Source organism: Xiphophorus couchianus, chromosome 23 (genome assembly GCF_001444195.1).
Source record: "Xiphophorus couchianus chromosome 23, X_couchianus-1.0, whole genome shotgun sequence".
Classification (NCBI taxonomy): domain Eukaryota; kingdom Metazoa; phylum Chordata; class Actinopteri; order Cyprinodontiformes; family Poeciliidae; genus Xiphophorus; species Xiphophorus couchianus.
In genome coordinates, this window is record NC_040250.1 from 28,067,889 (window position 1) to 28,078,629 (window position 10,741).

Sequence of the window (10,741 nt, forward strand, 5' to 3'; positions counted from 1 at the left end):
GATTTCCAACCCAAAGCCCTTTAAATTGCGGCCATTTGCTGTAATTTTCACTGTAACTGGTATTGACAGCTCACTTTGCTCGTTATTAACCAAAGCTGATCTTTAACCAAAGCTGATCTTTAACCAACTCTCCTGAATCCAACATTTAACGCCGACTTCTGTCCCACCAGGAGTAGACTCACGATGCCAGTACATTACATCCACCAGAAAATCACTTGTGACTGTTAACAAGTCCAAATCTTGTCAAACGTCCTTTCGATTTTTCACAGGGGCAGTTGGGCATTAAATGGAGGAGTTACTCTTCCACTGAGAAAGCATGTCGTGGTTTCTCATTCCCTGCTGTGGTTTTCTCTCTCCCTTTCTCCCCAGTTAAACGGAACCCCGTGCCTCGACTACGAGGTAATACGAGAAGGTCCGCTGCTCCCCTCAAACGTCTCCCACGTCTTTGTCCTTCTGTTGCTCTTCATTTCAGCCCGCTGGAAGCGATCCAATGGACCCTGCTGCGATCACCTCACCTCAACCTCCTGTACGCCCCCCGCCCCTCCTCCTCCTTTCTGTCTTTGCCCAGCGCACCTCAGGTTTTTAAGATCTCGGGGCTCACAGGGTGATTTCATCCTTCACTGGGCCATGAAAGCTCTTTATAAGTACATCACCACTGCCAGCGCATTAATCGCCTCAGCCATATTGATTGGGCTGTTCTGTTGAGGAAGCCGGCATATGGAGGAGCGAGGGAGAGGGAGGTGTTTGTAATTTATCGCTCAAAATCGTGCCGTGCTTCTAATTCATCTGTTGGCTGATGCAGGCGCTCGTCTATCTGCTCTGTCCTACATGCATTAGGCTTCTGTACGTCTCGCTCGCTAAGCTAATAGATATCATTTTGGTGCATGTAAACATCCCGCAAGCCCAGACCTACAGGGATGTTTTCTTTTTATTCATTTTTCGTGTCTGTGCGAAACAAATTTGTTCAGATTTGAAGGGAAAACATATCATGGTGCTAAGAAGCAATACGTTTTTCCTTAATGTTTTGAATTATGGAGTGTGTAAATGAACCTCCGTCTGTCTGTCAAGGTTTGTCACCTTGGCTGCTGCCATCTTGGGACCCTGCCAAGGAAGAGGCCCGCCTCCAACCAAGCTCTTTTATAAAAGGAGCAGTGATGAGAGCTGACGTTTTATTGGCTAGAGTAAATTGAGAAGGCAGGGTCAACCAGGAGAGAGGCGGACTGCTGGGATTGCTGCCATTTTGAACTCTGCTGTGTTTCTGGAGGCTTAATAAACCGGCTCTGTTTGCTGTACAGCCACGTTTGCTGACTTTTTCCTTCCACACCTCTTACCGTAACACATGGATTCAACTTTGATTATTTTAGTTGGGTTTTTTTTTAACCAAACTCAAAGAGAGAAAGAAAAAAAACTTCAAGGTTTCTTCAAGATTTTATAACCGAGTATTGTCAGCCAGTCCGACCCGACGAGAAGGACTGGTTGATTATGTCAACACAACAAGGCAACTAATGAACCACTTCCTCACTTCCTTCAAAATAACTGTCACTAACTTTCCAGTTATAGTCATTTCATTAGTATATGTTCTGATGTGTCATTTGTTAGGCTTTAAAAGTAATCTTAAAGCAGGTCATAAACTTTATGTTAACTCTTTTTTTTTTTTTTTTTGGCTTGATGCAATATTCAATCCTAAATCTTATGTTTTAGTAGCTGTACGCAGAATCATCATAACCAACAAAAATATAGACTTGAAAACATGAGCCAGTAGTTATGCTTCCATCCAGGTAGGAAGTAATAAATACCAAAGTGTGGTGGTCCAAACACACAGCCCTGAGGTGCTCTGTGGTTTACCTGGAAGGGAGATTCAATAGAGATCATTATTTGACATTCTCTGTGTTTATTGTACTGGCTGTACGGCCAAACTCCAATATTAATCATAACACATTGGATGTTGTATTTGTTTTTCATACAAAAGAGAAGAACCAATGATAAAGTTTTTAGTTCTTTAAAACACAAATGTTTTATTTTTAGATTAGGAAATGAGTTGCTTCTATCAACAGTTGATTTACCATAAACTCGGCATAAACCGCTATACAAAAAAAGTCGATTGAAGTTACACATCGTACCGTACAGGATGCATGTGGGCCTGACAGAGTGAAGACAACATTTGTCAGTGGATCCTTGTTGACAAATTGCGACTTTGTCAAACATTCCTGACCTCAAAGTGCCGTATTGCTAACCAGTTTCACAGAAGCTGTCCGAAAATCCATATTTCATAGGCTGACAGCACAGAAAGCAGCACTCGGAGATTTAGCTTTATTTTGCTGTGGTGGCATTAAAAAATGCTGATCTTTTCACTGGAAGGGAAATGAGGCTGAAAGCAACTTTTGAAATATGGTGTGCCCCTACAATTTACACGGACATTACAACTTAAGCTGCTCATCAGTCTGTTTCTCACAGCCAGAGGGAAGAGTTCGCATCATGAGCTTCTAGCTGATCCACTGAAACCAGAGAACCAGATCCAAGGCCACAGCAGCACCAGTAAAGTAGATTTTGTCTTATTAATAAATACCCAAATCACAAGCGGTCAATGCTGGACCCTTTGGTGTTTGTGAAACTGGCCGGTTTGAGAAATGCAGGATTTTTCAAGCACACTTTGGGTGAATGCTTACAAAAATAATTTAACCGCTTCTAAATAAGAAACGTCAGAATCTCCATGGTAGCATAGCATTACTGTTACTCCAATAAAATGAAGTGATTAGCTTTGATTAGATTTTTTCTTGTGCGGTTCAGTCTCAGTGTATTGCTATATGTTTGGATATATGGAATTTCATATTGAATGTAAAAGCATTTTTGGACAATTCTGTTATGATTTTGAACCAAAATACAGCTAATATTTTTTTGTGTATCTGTATTCTCAGCAGGGCTGCACAGTGGCGCAGTTGGTAGCACTGTTGCCTTGCAGCAAGAAGGTCCTGGGTTCGATTCCCGGCCGGGGTCTTTCTGCCTGGAGTTTGCATGTTCTCCCTGTGCATGCGTGGGTTCTCTCCGGGTACTCCGGCTTCCTCCCACAGTCCAAAATCATGACTGTCAGGTCAATTGGTTTCTCTAAGTTCTCCCTAGGTGTGAGTGTGTGTGTGCATGGTTGTTTGTCCTGTATGTCTCTGTGTTGCCCTGCGACAGACTGGCGACCTGTCCAGGGTGTACCCCGCCTCTCGCCCGGAACGTAGCTGGAGATGGGCACCAGCAACCCTCCCGACCCCATTAGGGACAAGGGTGTACAGAAAATGGATGGATGGATGGATGTATTCTCAGCATTTGATACTCATTTTATTTGCTTGTTTGCTTTAAGTTCTGAGAGTAACATAAGGGGAGGCGTTTTTATTTATATTGCAACTTTTATTTCAATTCAAAATGGTTTACTTGACTTAAAGGAAACAAAAGAAAGAGAAAAACAAAAAGTACTCCACAATTTATAAAGATATGGGAGAGTAGTAAAAAGTAGCATTATGATCCATATATCATAATGGATATATATCCATATATATGTTCTCCTCGTTAGTATAGTGGTGAGTATCCCCGCGGGAGACCGGGGTTCGATTCCCCGACGGGGAGTGAAGTTTGTTTCAGGTCCCTCTTGAAAATGAGATCTAGATCTCAACGGGGTTTACCTGATTAAATAAAGGAATTATTATATTATTATATCCATTTATGGATCATATATTATTATGATCCAAATAAGATATTTGCCTTTGTTTATCTGATTAACCAAGTTTGCTTTAAATATTTGTGTACAAAAAGCAATTATAACGGCAATACAAGTTTAAATGAACAACATATTTCTATTAATGAGGTTTTATTGCAAAATATTTTCAAACGCATAATTTGAAAATTGGCAGGTAATTTTCTGTATTCCCATCACACAAAGTCCTAAAGTATAATTCAGTGGTGTTGTCTAAAGACATTCATTTTGTAAATTAATTTAAATAACTTAAGCATATATTTCCTTTAGATATGCATATGTAAAATAATTTAACATGATTTTCTTGGAGATGTTGCGGCGACTCGGCTGTTTCTCATTTCGATAAGTTCTATCTGAGGCTCTGCAGCCAGGTTACTGTCTCCACATGTCTGAAGGATGGAGTGCTCTCTTATTCTGTACAATAAAAAAATAAATAAAAAATCCTCCTTCACTCTTCTGGGTTCCCATCCAGGTCTTGCATCTTGTGCTCCAGTGTGGCCAGTTGCATCATGCAGCAGACACATGTCCAGATTGTGGACATAGAATAAAATAAAAAATGAAAAAAATCCTCTATTGGCCTCTCAGTGGGGAACCAAACGTCTACCAGCAGCATGTTAAAGGTAAAAGGAAATACTTGTAAGGAAGTCCTACACAAAGCAAACGTATCCAATACTAAAGTCAGTTCCAGTCACAAATTCATGCAAATATTCATGTTACAGGATAGAAATATGTATTACAATGATGATAACAGAAATGCACATGAAAGATCTAGAAATAAACTGAATGTATTTTGAAGAAAAATGAAGAGGACAAGACTTCAAAATGGTAGCGCCTCAGGGGCGCCAGCAGTCTTACAATACAATACCACAGAAGAAGACAGAAAGAGGAGGAGCTTCTGATCTTAAAGTCACACACCTACACCAAAGATTTCATAGGGTTTTCATTAATGCCTATCTTAGTAACAGAAGACATTTTGTGTAATTATAACAAAGTACAAATACAACCCACCCGGTTACACATGCATATTCAAACTAAGGTACAAAATATAAAAACAGAATAAGTCACTGTACAATAGATAATGCTGTACAGTTATTAAAAATATCAAATTTAGATAAAAAGAAATGTGCGGCTAGATGTGATAATTAAGACAAATGTACAATATGTGTGTATTTGTCCAGGGGAAACAGCAGCAGACTCTTCTCCAGGGGGGAAAAAAGACCAAAAAACAGCAGGAAAGGTGCTTTTGATATGAGATGCAGTAACTCTGAAGAAAATTGTGTAGCATGAGTTGCAACAACATTTCATTTCCCTCTGGGGTTAGTAAAGTAGTTTGAAGTTAAATTTAAACTAATCAGAGGTTAAAGAAGTTTTCAAACTGAATCGACAAACACAGCACACCTAAAATTTACCTAAAACAGCAGCTGAGTTTACCTCAGCATAAAACACAACCCATCATTCAACCCAGAGCTGTTATTGTAGCCAGGATTGATTTTGAAGTGTAGTTTTCCCACTCATCAGAAAGGAGAACGGGGGTCTGGGCCCAAAGACCTTTAACATTCATGCAAAGACTTGCATTCACAGTGAATACTCCAAGGCCACAGGACTGCTGGCAGCGGAATTCAATAATGCTAACCTGTCACATCAATTCTGCAAGAGCAAATCTATACCTTCCCACAACATCAGTTATATCTGACGGACCGGTGGACGGCAGCGCTACTAACTCTTGGCACTAAAGAAAAGGAGACTGCATTGATGCTTCTGTGGTTATACAGTACAGACCAAAAGTTTGGACACACCTTTCTAATTCAATGGGTTTTCTTTATTTTCATGACTATTCATAAGGCAAGAAATCCCACTTATTAACCTGACAGGGCACACCTATGAAGTGAAAACCATTTCAGGTGACGACCTCTTGGAGCTCATCAAGAAAATGCAGAGTGTGTGCAAAGCATTAATCACAGCAAAAGGTTGCTGCTTTGAAGAAACTAGAATATAAGGGCTATTTTCAGTTGTTTTACACTTTTTTGTTTAGTGCATATTTCCACATGTGTTATTCATAGTTTTGATGCCTTCAGTGTGAATCTACAATGTCAATAGTCATGAAAATAAAGGAAACTCATTGAATTAAAAGGCGTGTCCAAACTTTTGGTCTGTACTGTATGTTATATGTAAAGAGGAAAAAAAACTTGAAAACATAAACACTAAGTGTTTCAGGAGAATTAAGTCCTATCCGTTTGGACATTATCAGGAACCCAGGGTAATGCTCTGTAAAAATAGAAAGTCTTAGCAAGCAATTTTGGTCTAGTTGCAAATATCTTAGCACAACTGAAGAACTCAAGACAAAGCTAACATATAAGTTAATTTTCAGCAAGATATGTCTTAGCATGACTTGTTTTAAGTCAATAATTCCTGAATATTGATGAAAATGTGTTTGTTCCATTGCCAGAGCCAGGCAGTGTGGAAAAGTTGGAAAAAGTGGCGGCTTAGCGGTGATCAGAGCCAGGAGGAGGATCTTAGCGCTGTCAATCACTCTCTCTCCCGCTCACCCCATCCCGCGTGGTCTTTGCTAAGCTCCAGCTGGTTCACCACAACATAGTCTGCCACGACTGCTAAGGCTAGTTTGAATGGCCACATTTAGGAGTACGTACATGAGCTTGATTGACAGGACTAAGATCCTCCTCCTGGCTGTGACTGGTTGTTTTTGGTTGGGAGCAGTGCATTTCCTCAGACGGCGTTTGTAGCTCAGGGAGGAGTTGGAGGAGATTGCTCTTTTCACATACTATCTGTCTCATACCATGCGATCACGACATGGTGACATTTTTAACAAGTGTCGAAAAAAAACACACTTTTGTAAAAGTTACATATGGGAGCTTTAATGACTTGGATAGTGTCCACTGGACAGAGAGTCCCTTAGTAGCTTAGCCCTCAACATTTCTCCCAAAAGTCGGTGTTTTTACCACCCCGTTGTCAATGTAGGCACGAGCCAGCAGGATGACAGATGGGTTCTGTGTTATCTTGTAAAAAATATCGGTGATGAGGCCCACCTGGCCCGATAAGCAGATGACATGCAAAGCCCTGGTGTAATAAGCTCCCCTTAGTGACCCATCCCTAAACATTACCCCTTAATCTCATTTTATCCGAGTTCCAACAGGCTGACATTGAACTGATATTGACAAGACTGCCTGAAGCTAGATTCAGAGCTACTTCCAGTCCAAACTGAGGCTGAGAATAACACGGTGCCTCATACTGCAGCATTGTGAGATTGGATGTGCTTGTTTTGGAGGAACATGACCAGCGGTTTCACTCCTATGCCAATCAAGTCACTTGCAGACATTTCTTTCAGCGGATTGCAGAGTAGTACGCCCTGATTGCAGCAGTAAAAGGCGGAAAGGAGGGGGGATTCTTTGGCCTTAAGTGTTACAAATTTAAAAAGGTTGACAGAGAATAAAAAAGATATCTATCAGGAATATAAATGAAGCAGATATTTTCTGGCATAAACTCGCGGTGGGGTTATCAGGCTGAGCATGACCAAGCATGTCTTCTGGCTGGAATTTCCTCTTGTTTTACATAATGGCCCGGGTAAAAGGCCAGAGAGGAACGGCCATCGTGAGAATACTGAGTAAATGTCAGTCCACTCTTCTGCATATCAATAACCTTTCAAACATTGTAGCTTTTAGTCTGCTCTGTAAGCTGTTTACACCTTTTTAACAATAAATTATTAAGTTTTCATTTTCACATGATTTATTTGGAGCCTGCAATTTCTTAGCATTTACTTTTTGAATATAGTGAAATTATTGAGAGAGATGAAAAATAGTTTTGGTTGAGATAACCTTAAAACTGAGAATAATCATTCTAAGCAATGGCATTATGAATTTAAGTAATCATCAGAGTTTGATTTTGTTTTACATTTATCCTTCTTGTTTTTGCTGGTGTGACAAAGTATTAGGGACACGCTAAAATAATTTTAATAATTAAATTACAAGAACTAAGTAATAATATTTCTAGAATAAAGTCATAATTATATGGGAATAAACTTGAAATAATACGAGGATAAAGTTGTAGTATTAAGAGAAAAAAGTCATAATATTGCAAGAATAAAGATATATGGGAATAAAGTCATACTATTATGCTTTTCTTCTCATATTAAAAACATATTCTTGAAATATGACTATTTACATATTAATATGCCTTGTTATATTTATATATATATATATATATCTTGTTATATTTTGACCTTGCTCTCATAACACAATGACTTTATCAAACAATCTACCAACTACTAGAATATTTACTAACCTAACATCCAACAAAAAGAGACAGAAAAGATCCCGGGCGAGCCCCCAATTGGTATTATGCCCTGTGAACATACATATTAAAAACAGCATTTTTATCGGGATTCTAGAATTAAGTTTTAAAGTATCTGAGAATGTTAGACTTTTTAAAAAATATTGGATTCTTTTAGAAGGGCTACGTATCTGTTGAATTTGTTTTACCTGCAGGCAGTATGTTTAAAAGGAGTGTGTAACTTAATTTGAAGGCCAACATTTCTTTATCTTTAATATGACATTTATATTCTTAGCAAATTTAGCCGTGGATGTAGATCTGAAATGTAGAAAACAAAATGTAGAAAATGTGGAACAGCAGGTAGTTTAGTGCTAGTACATCAAGGTATCGTAAACTATTGCTAATATGGATAAGATGAATATAATTTTTTATATTTTTTGTTAATAATAATTATCAATAAAAGTTGGTTATGAACCAACTTTTATTGATAATATTTTTTTTAATTGATGTTGATTTTACATTATGTCAAAACAATAAGATACGACATGACGATCAGAACCCGATGGAACCACACCGCATCAACACTTAGGGCTGCTTGATGGCAAAATATGTACTGTAATTGCGATGCTGTTGCTGATTATTCTGATTACAACAAACCCACATTTTCCAGACTCTCTCTTTTTCTCTTTTTTTACGACTTTGCTCTTTTTCCCAGTGAAAGTCTGTCCAACAAGTGAAATATATTCAAATTTCCATTCATCGTACTTGAAATTTCATAGACTATTAAATACTCCTTTGTGACTGCTATATTTCACACATTAATGTTGAGATGATCATAGCTATTTATTATACTGTGCAGCTCTACAAGATGTTGTTCCAATTATAAGGCCAAAACCAACTGACCCTATTAGGTTTAACGAGGAAGTCAGTGAAGGCTGTGATAGCTACCATTTATTAATGCAACCAACCTTCAGTCTGTCATCTGATGATGAAAAATATTCTCAACTTCCAATCTTTAGTCATCATTACATAGCTGACTTATTTGCATGCCACAACTATGTGTGGAAATTTTTAAAATTTGTATAACAATTTGTAGCTGGAGTTAAAAAAAATGAATTGAGGAATAATTGTCTTTAGGGAACTTTCACATTTTCCTAAAAGTCTCTTTGAGTCTCTTCCCAGGGGCAACTGGAATCCCAGGGGACCAATCAAGGGATTCAGAGGAAGTCTTCTTGATTGGTTTCATCTCAAGTTACCCCAAAGAAATAGCAAAGAAAAGAAAATGAAAAGTTTTGCAGTCATTTTTTGCCACAGTATCTTTGGTACACCTGGTTTTCTTGTGACACATAAAGGTCAGGGCATCTCAGTGGAGCAATATTATCTCTGAGTGGTGACAGGATGACATATTGCTCAGAAAAGAAGTTACAATAAAAAGGTTCAGTGTCTTGAATATGAAGCATCAATAGCACTGTCTATTATTGGATTTTATCTGCTCATTTTACCTGAGACTGAGTCATAACACAGAGCAAAAGTTGTAATAACAAAGATGATGTTTTGTGCAACAACATGTTGGGTTGGGTGGTCTTACTCTGGTACGACTACCTGGAATGTGAGGTGGATTTAATGGCACATAGCTCACTGGGTGGGACAGCAAACACTACTTCTTGTTTTCACAAATGTTAAAATTCATTTTAAAAAAAATTGTAACATTTTACATAAACTATTTCAAGAATATTTATTTAGTGAAGACTGATTCAATTCTGGTCTTAAATAAAGCATTTAAAATTCTCACTAGAATTGCTCAGATGCAGTCCAGAGTCATTGATAAACCTTGTAACAGCCCTTTAGCGAGATGCCAAAAATAAGTTTGACTTATTCCATCTAGGCTTTGGACATGATGACTAGTCTTGCCTAAGGCCACCTGGAGTAAACCAATCATATAAACAACCAGGGGAACAGTTTGTGGGAGAGATGATAACTGATTTACAGTGAAGGCAATGGCCAGGGTTGGTACAACAGATACACACACTGCCTGGGAGAAAAAAAAAAAAGAAGTCACCACCTGGGATTTCTGCCATTGAGCTCGATTTCTCAGGATGCATTTCAACCCGGCCCATCAGCGAACATAAGAAGGAGGAGCTGTGAGCGGTGATGCTGATGTTCTGCTCTGTTTTAGAATTGTAGTCTGCCTCTATATGTAAATATATATAAATGTATACGGTGTAGTTTGGCAATAGCATTCAGTCCGTGTTGACCACACTTCCAAATATTGGGCAACAAACGTTGAGCAAGAAGAATGTTTATGACAACTTATTGCTGCCAAAGACATGGCAACCCTAATCTCCAAACCTCATCCTAGCACAACTTTTTTTTATAAAAGAATTTGAGTTTTTTTAAGTTGATGGGTGTCCATTAAGCAAATGTAGTTTTGTACTTTCAATTTACACATTTCTATGGTTAATAAAAAGGCAGCTGTGGTTCACGCCCCCAGCTAGCAATCGTATCTCAACAGCCGAGGGTCCAGACCCCTCGGTACGAAGCAAAGCGCAGAACCAAGGGGCTGGTTTCTACCAGGCTAATGTTTATTCAAATAAAATAACTTTAATCCAAAAGCTAAGACCATTTTGTAAACAATTTGAAATGATGGTCACAAACAGGGGCCATGTTTTTTCAGTCCCTCCCCTCCGTCCTGCTAGAGTCTCCTCCCTAAAACAAACTCCT

The 10,741-nt window shown here is 38.7% G+C and overlaps 1 long non-coding RNA gene across 1 annotated transcript; it reads left to right on the forward strand.

Annotated features, from left to right (window-relative positions):
* The first annotated feature begins 3,056 nt into the window (after window positions 1–3,056).
* LOC114138889 (uncharacterized) lies at window positions 3,057–10,487 on the forward strand. The gene is made up of 3 exons (XR_003594340.1): window positions 3,057–3,067; window positions 8,240–8,242; window positions 10,447–10,487. It is a non-coding gene; the product is annotated as an uncharacterized LOC114138889 (long non-coding RNA).
* Window positions 10,488–10,741: the final 254 nt, after the last annotated feature.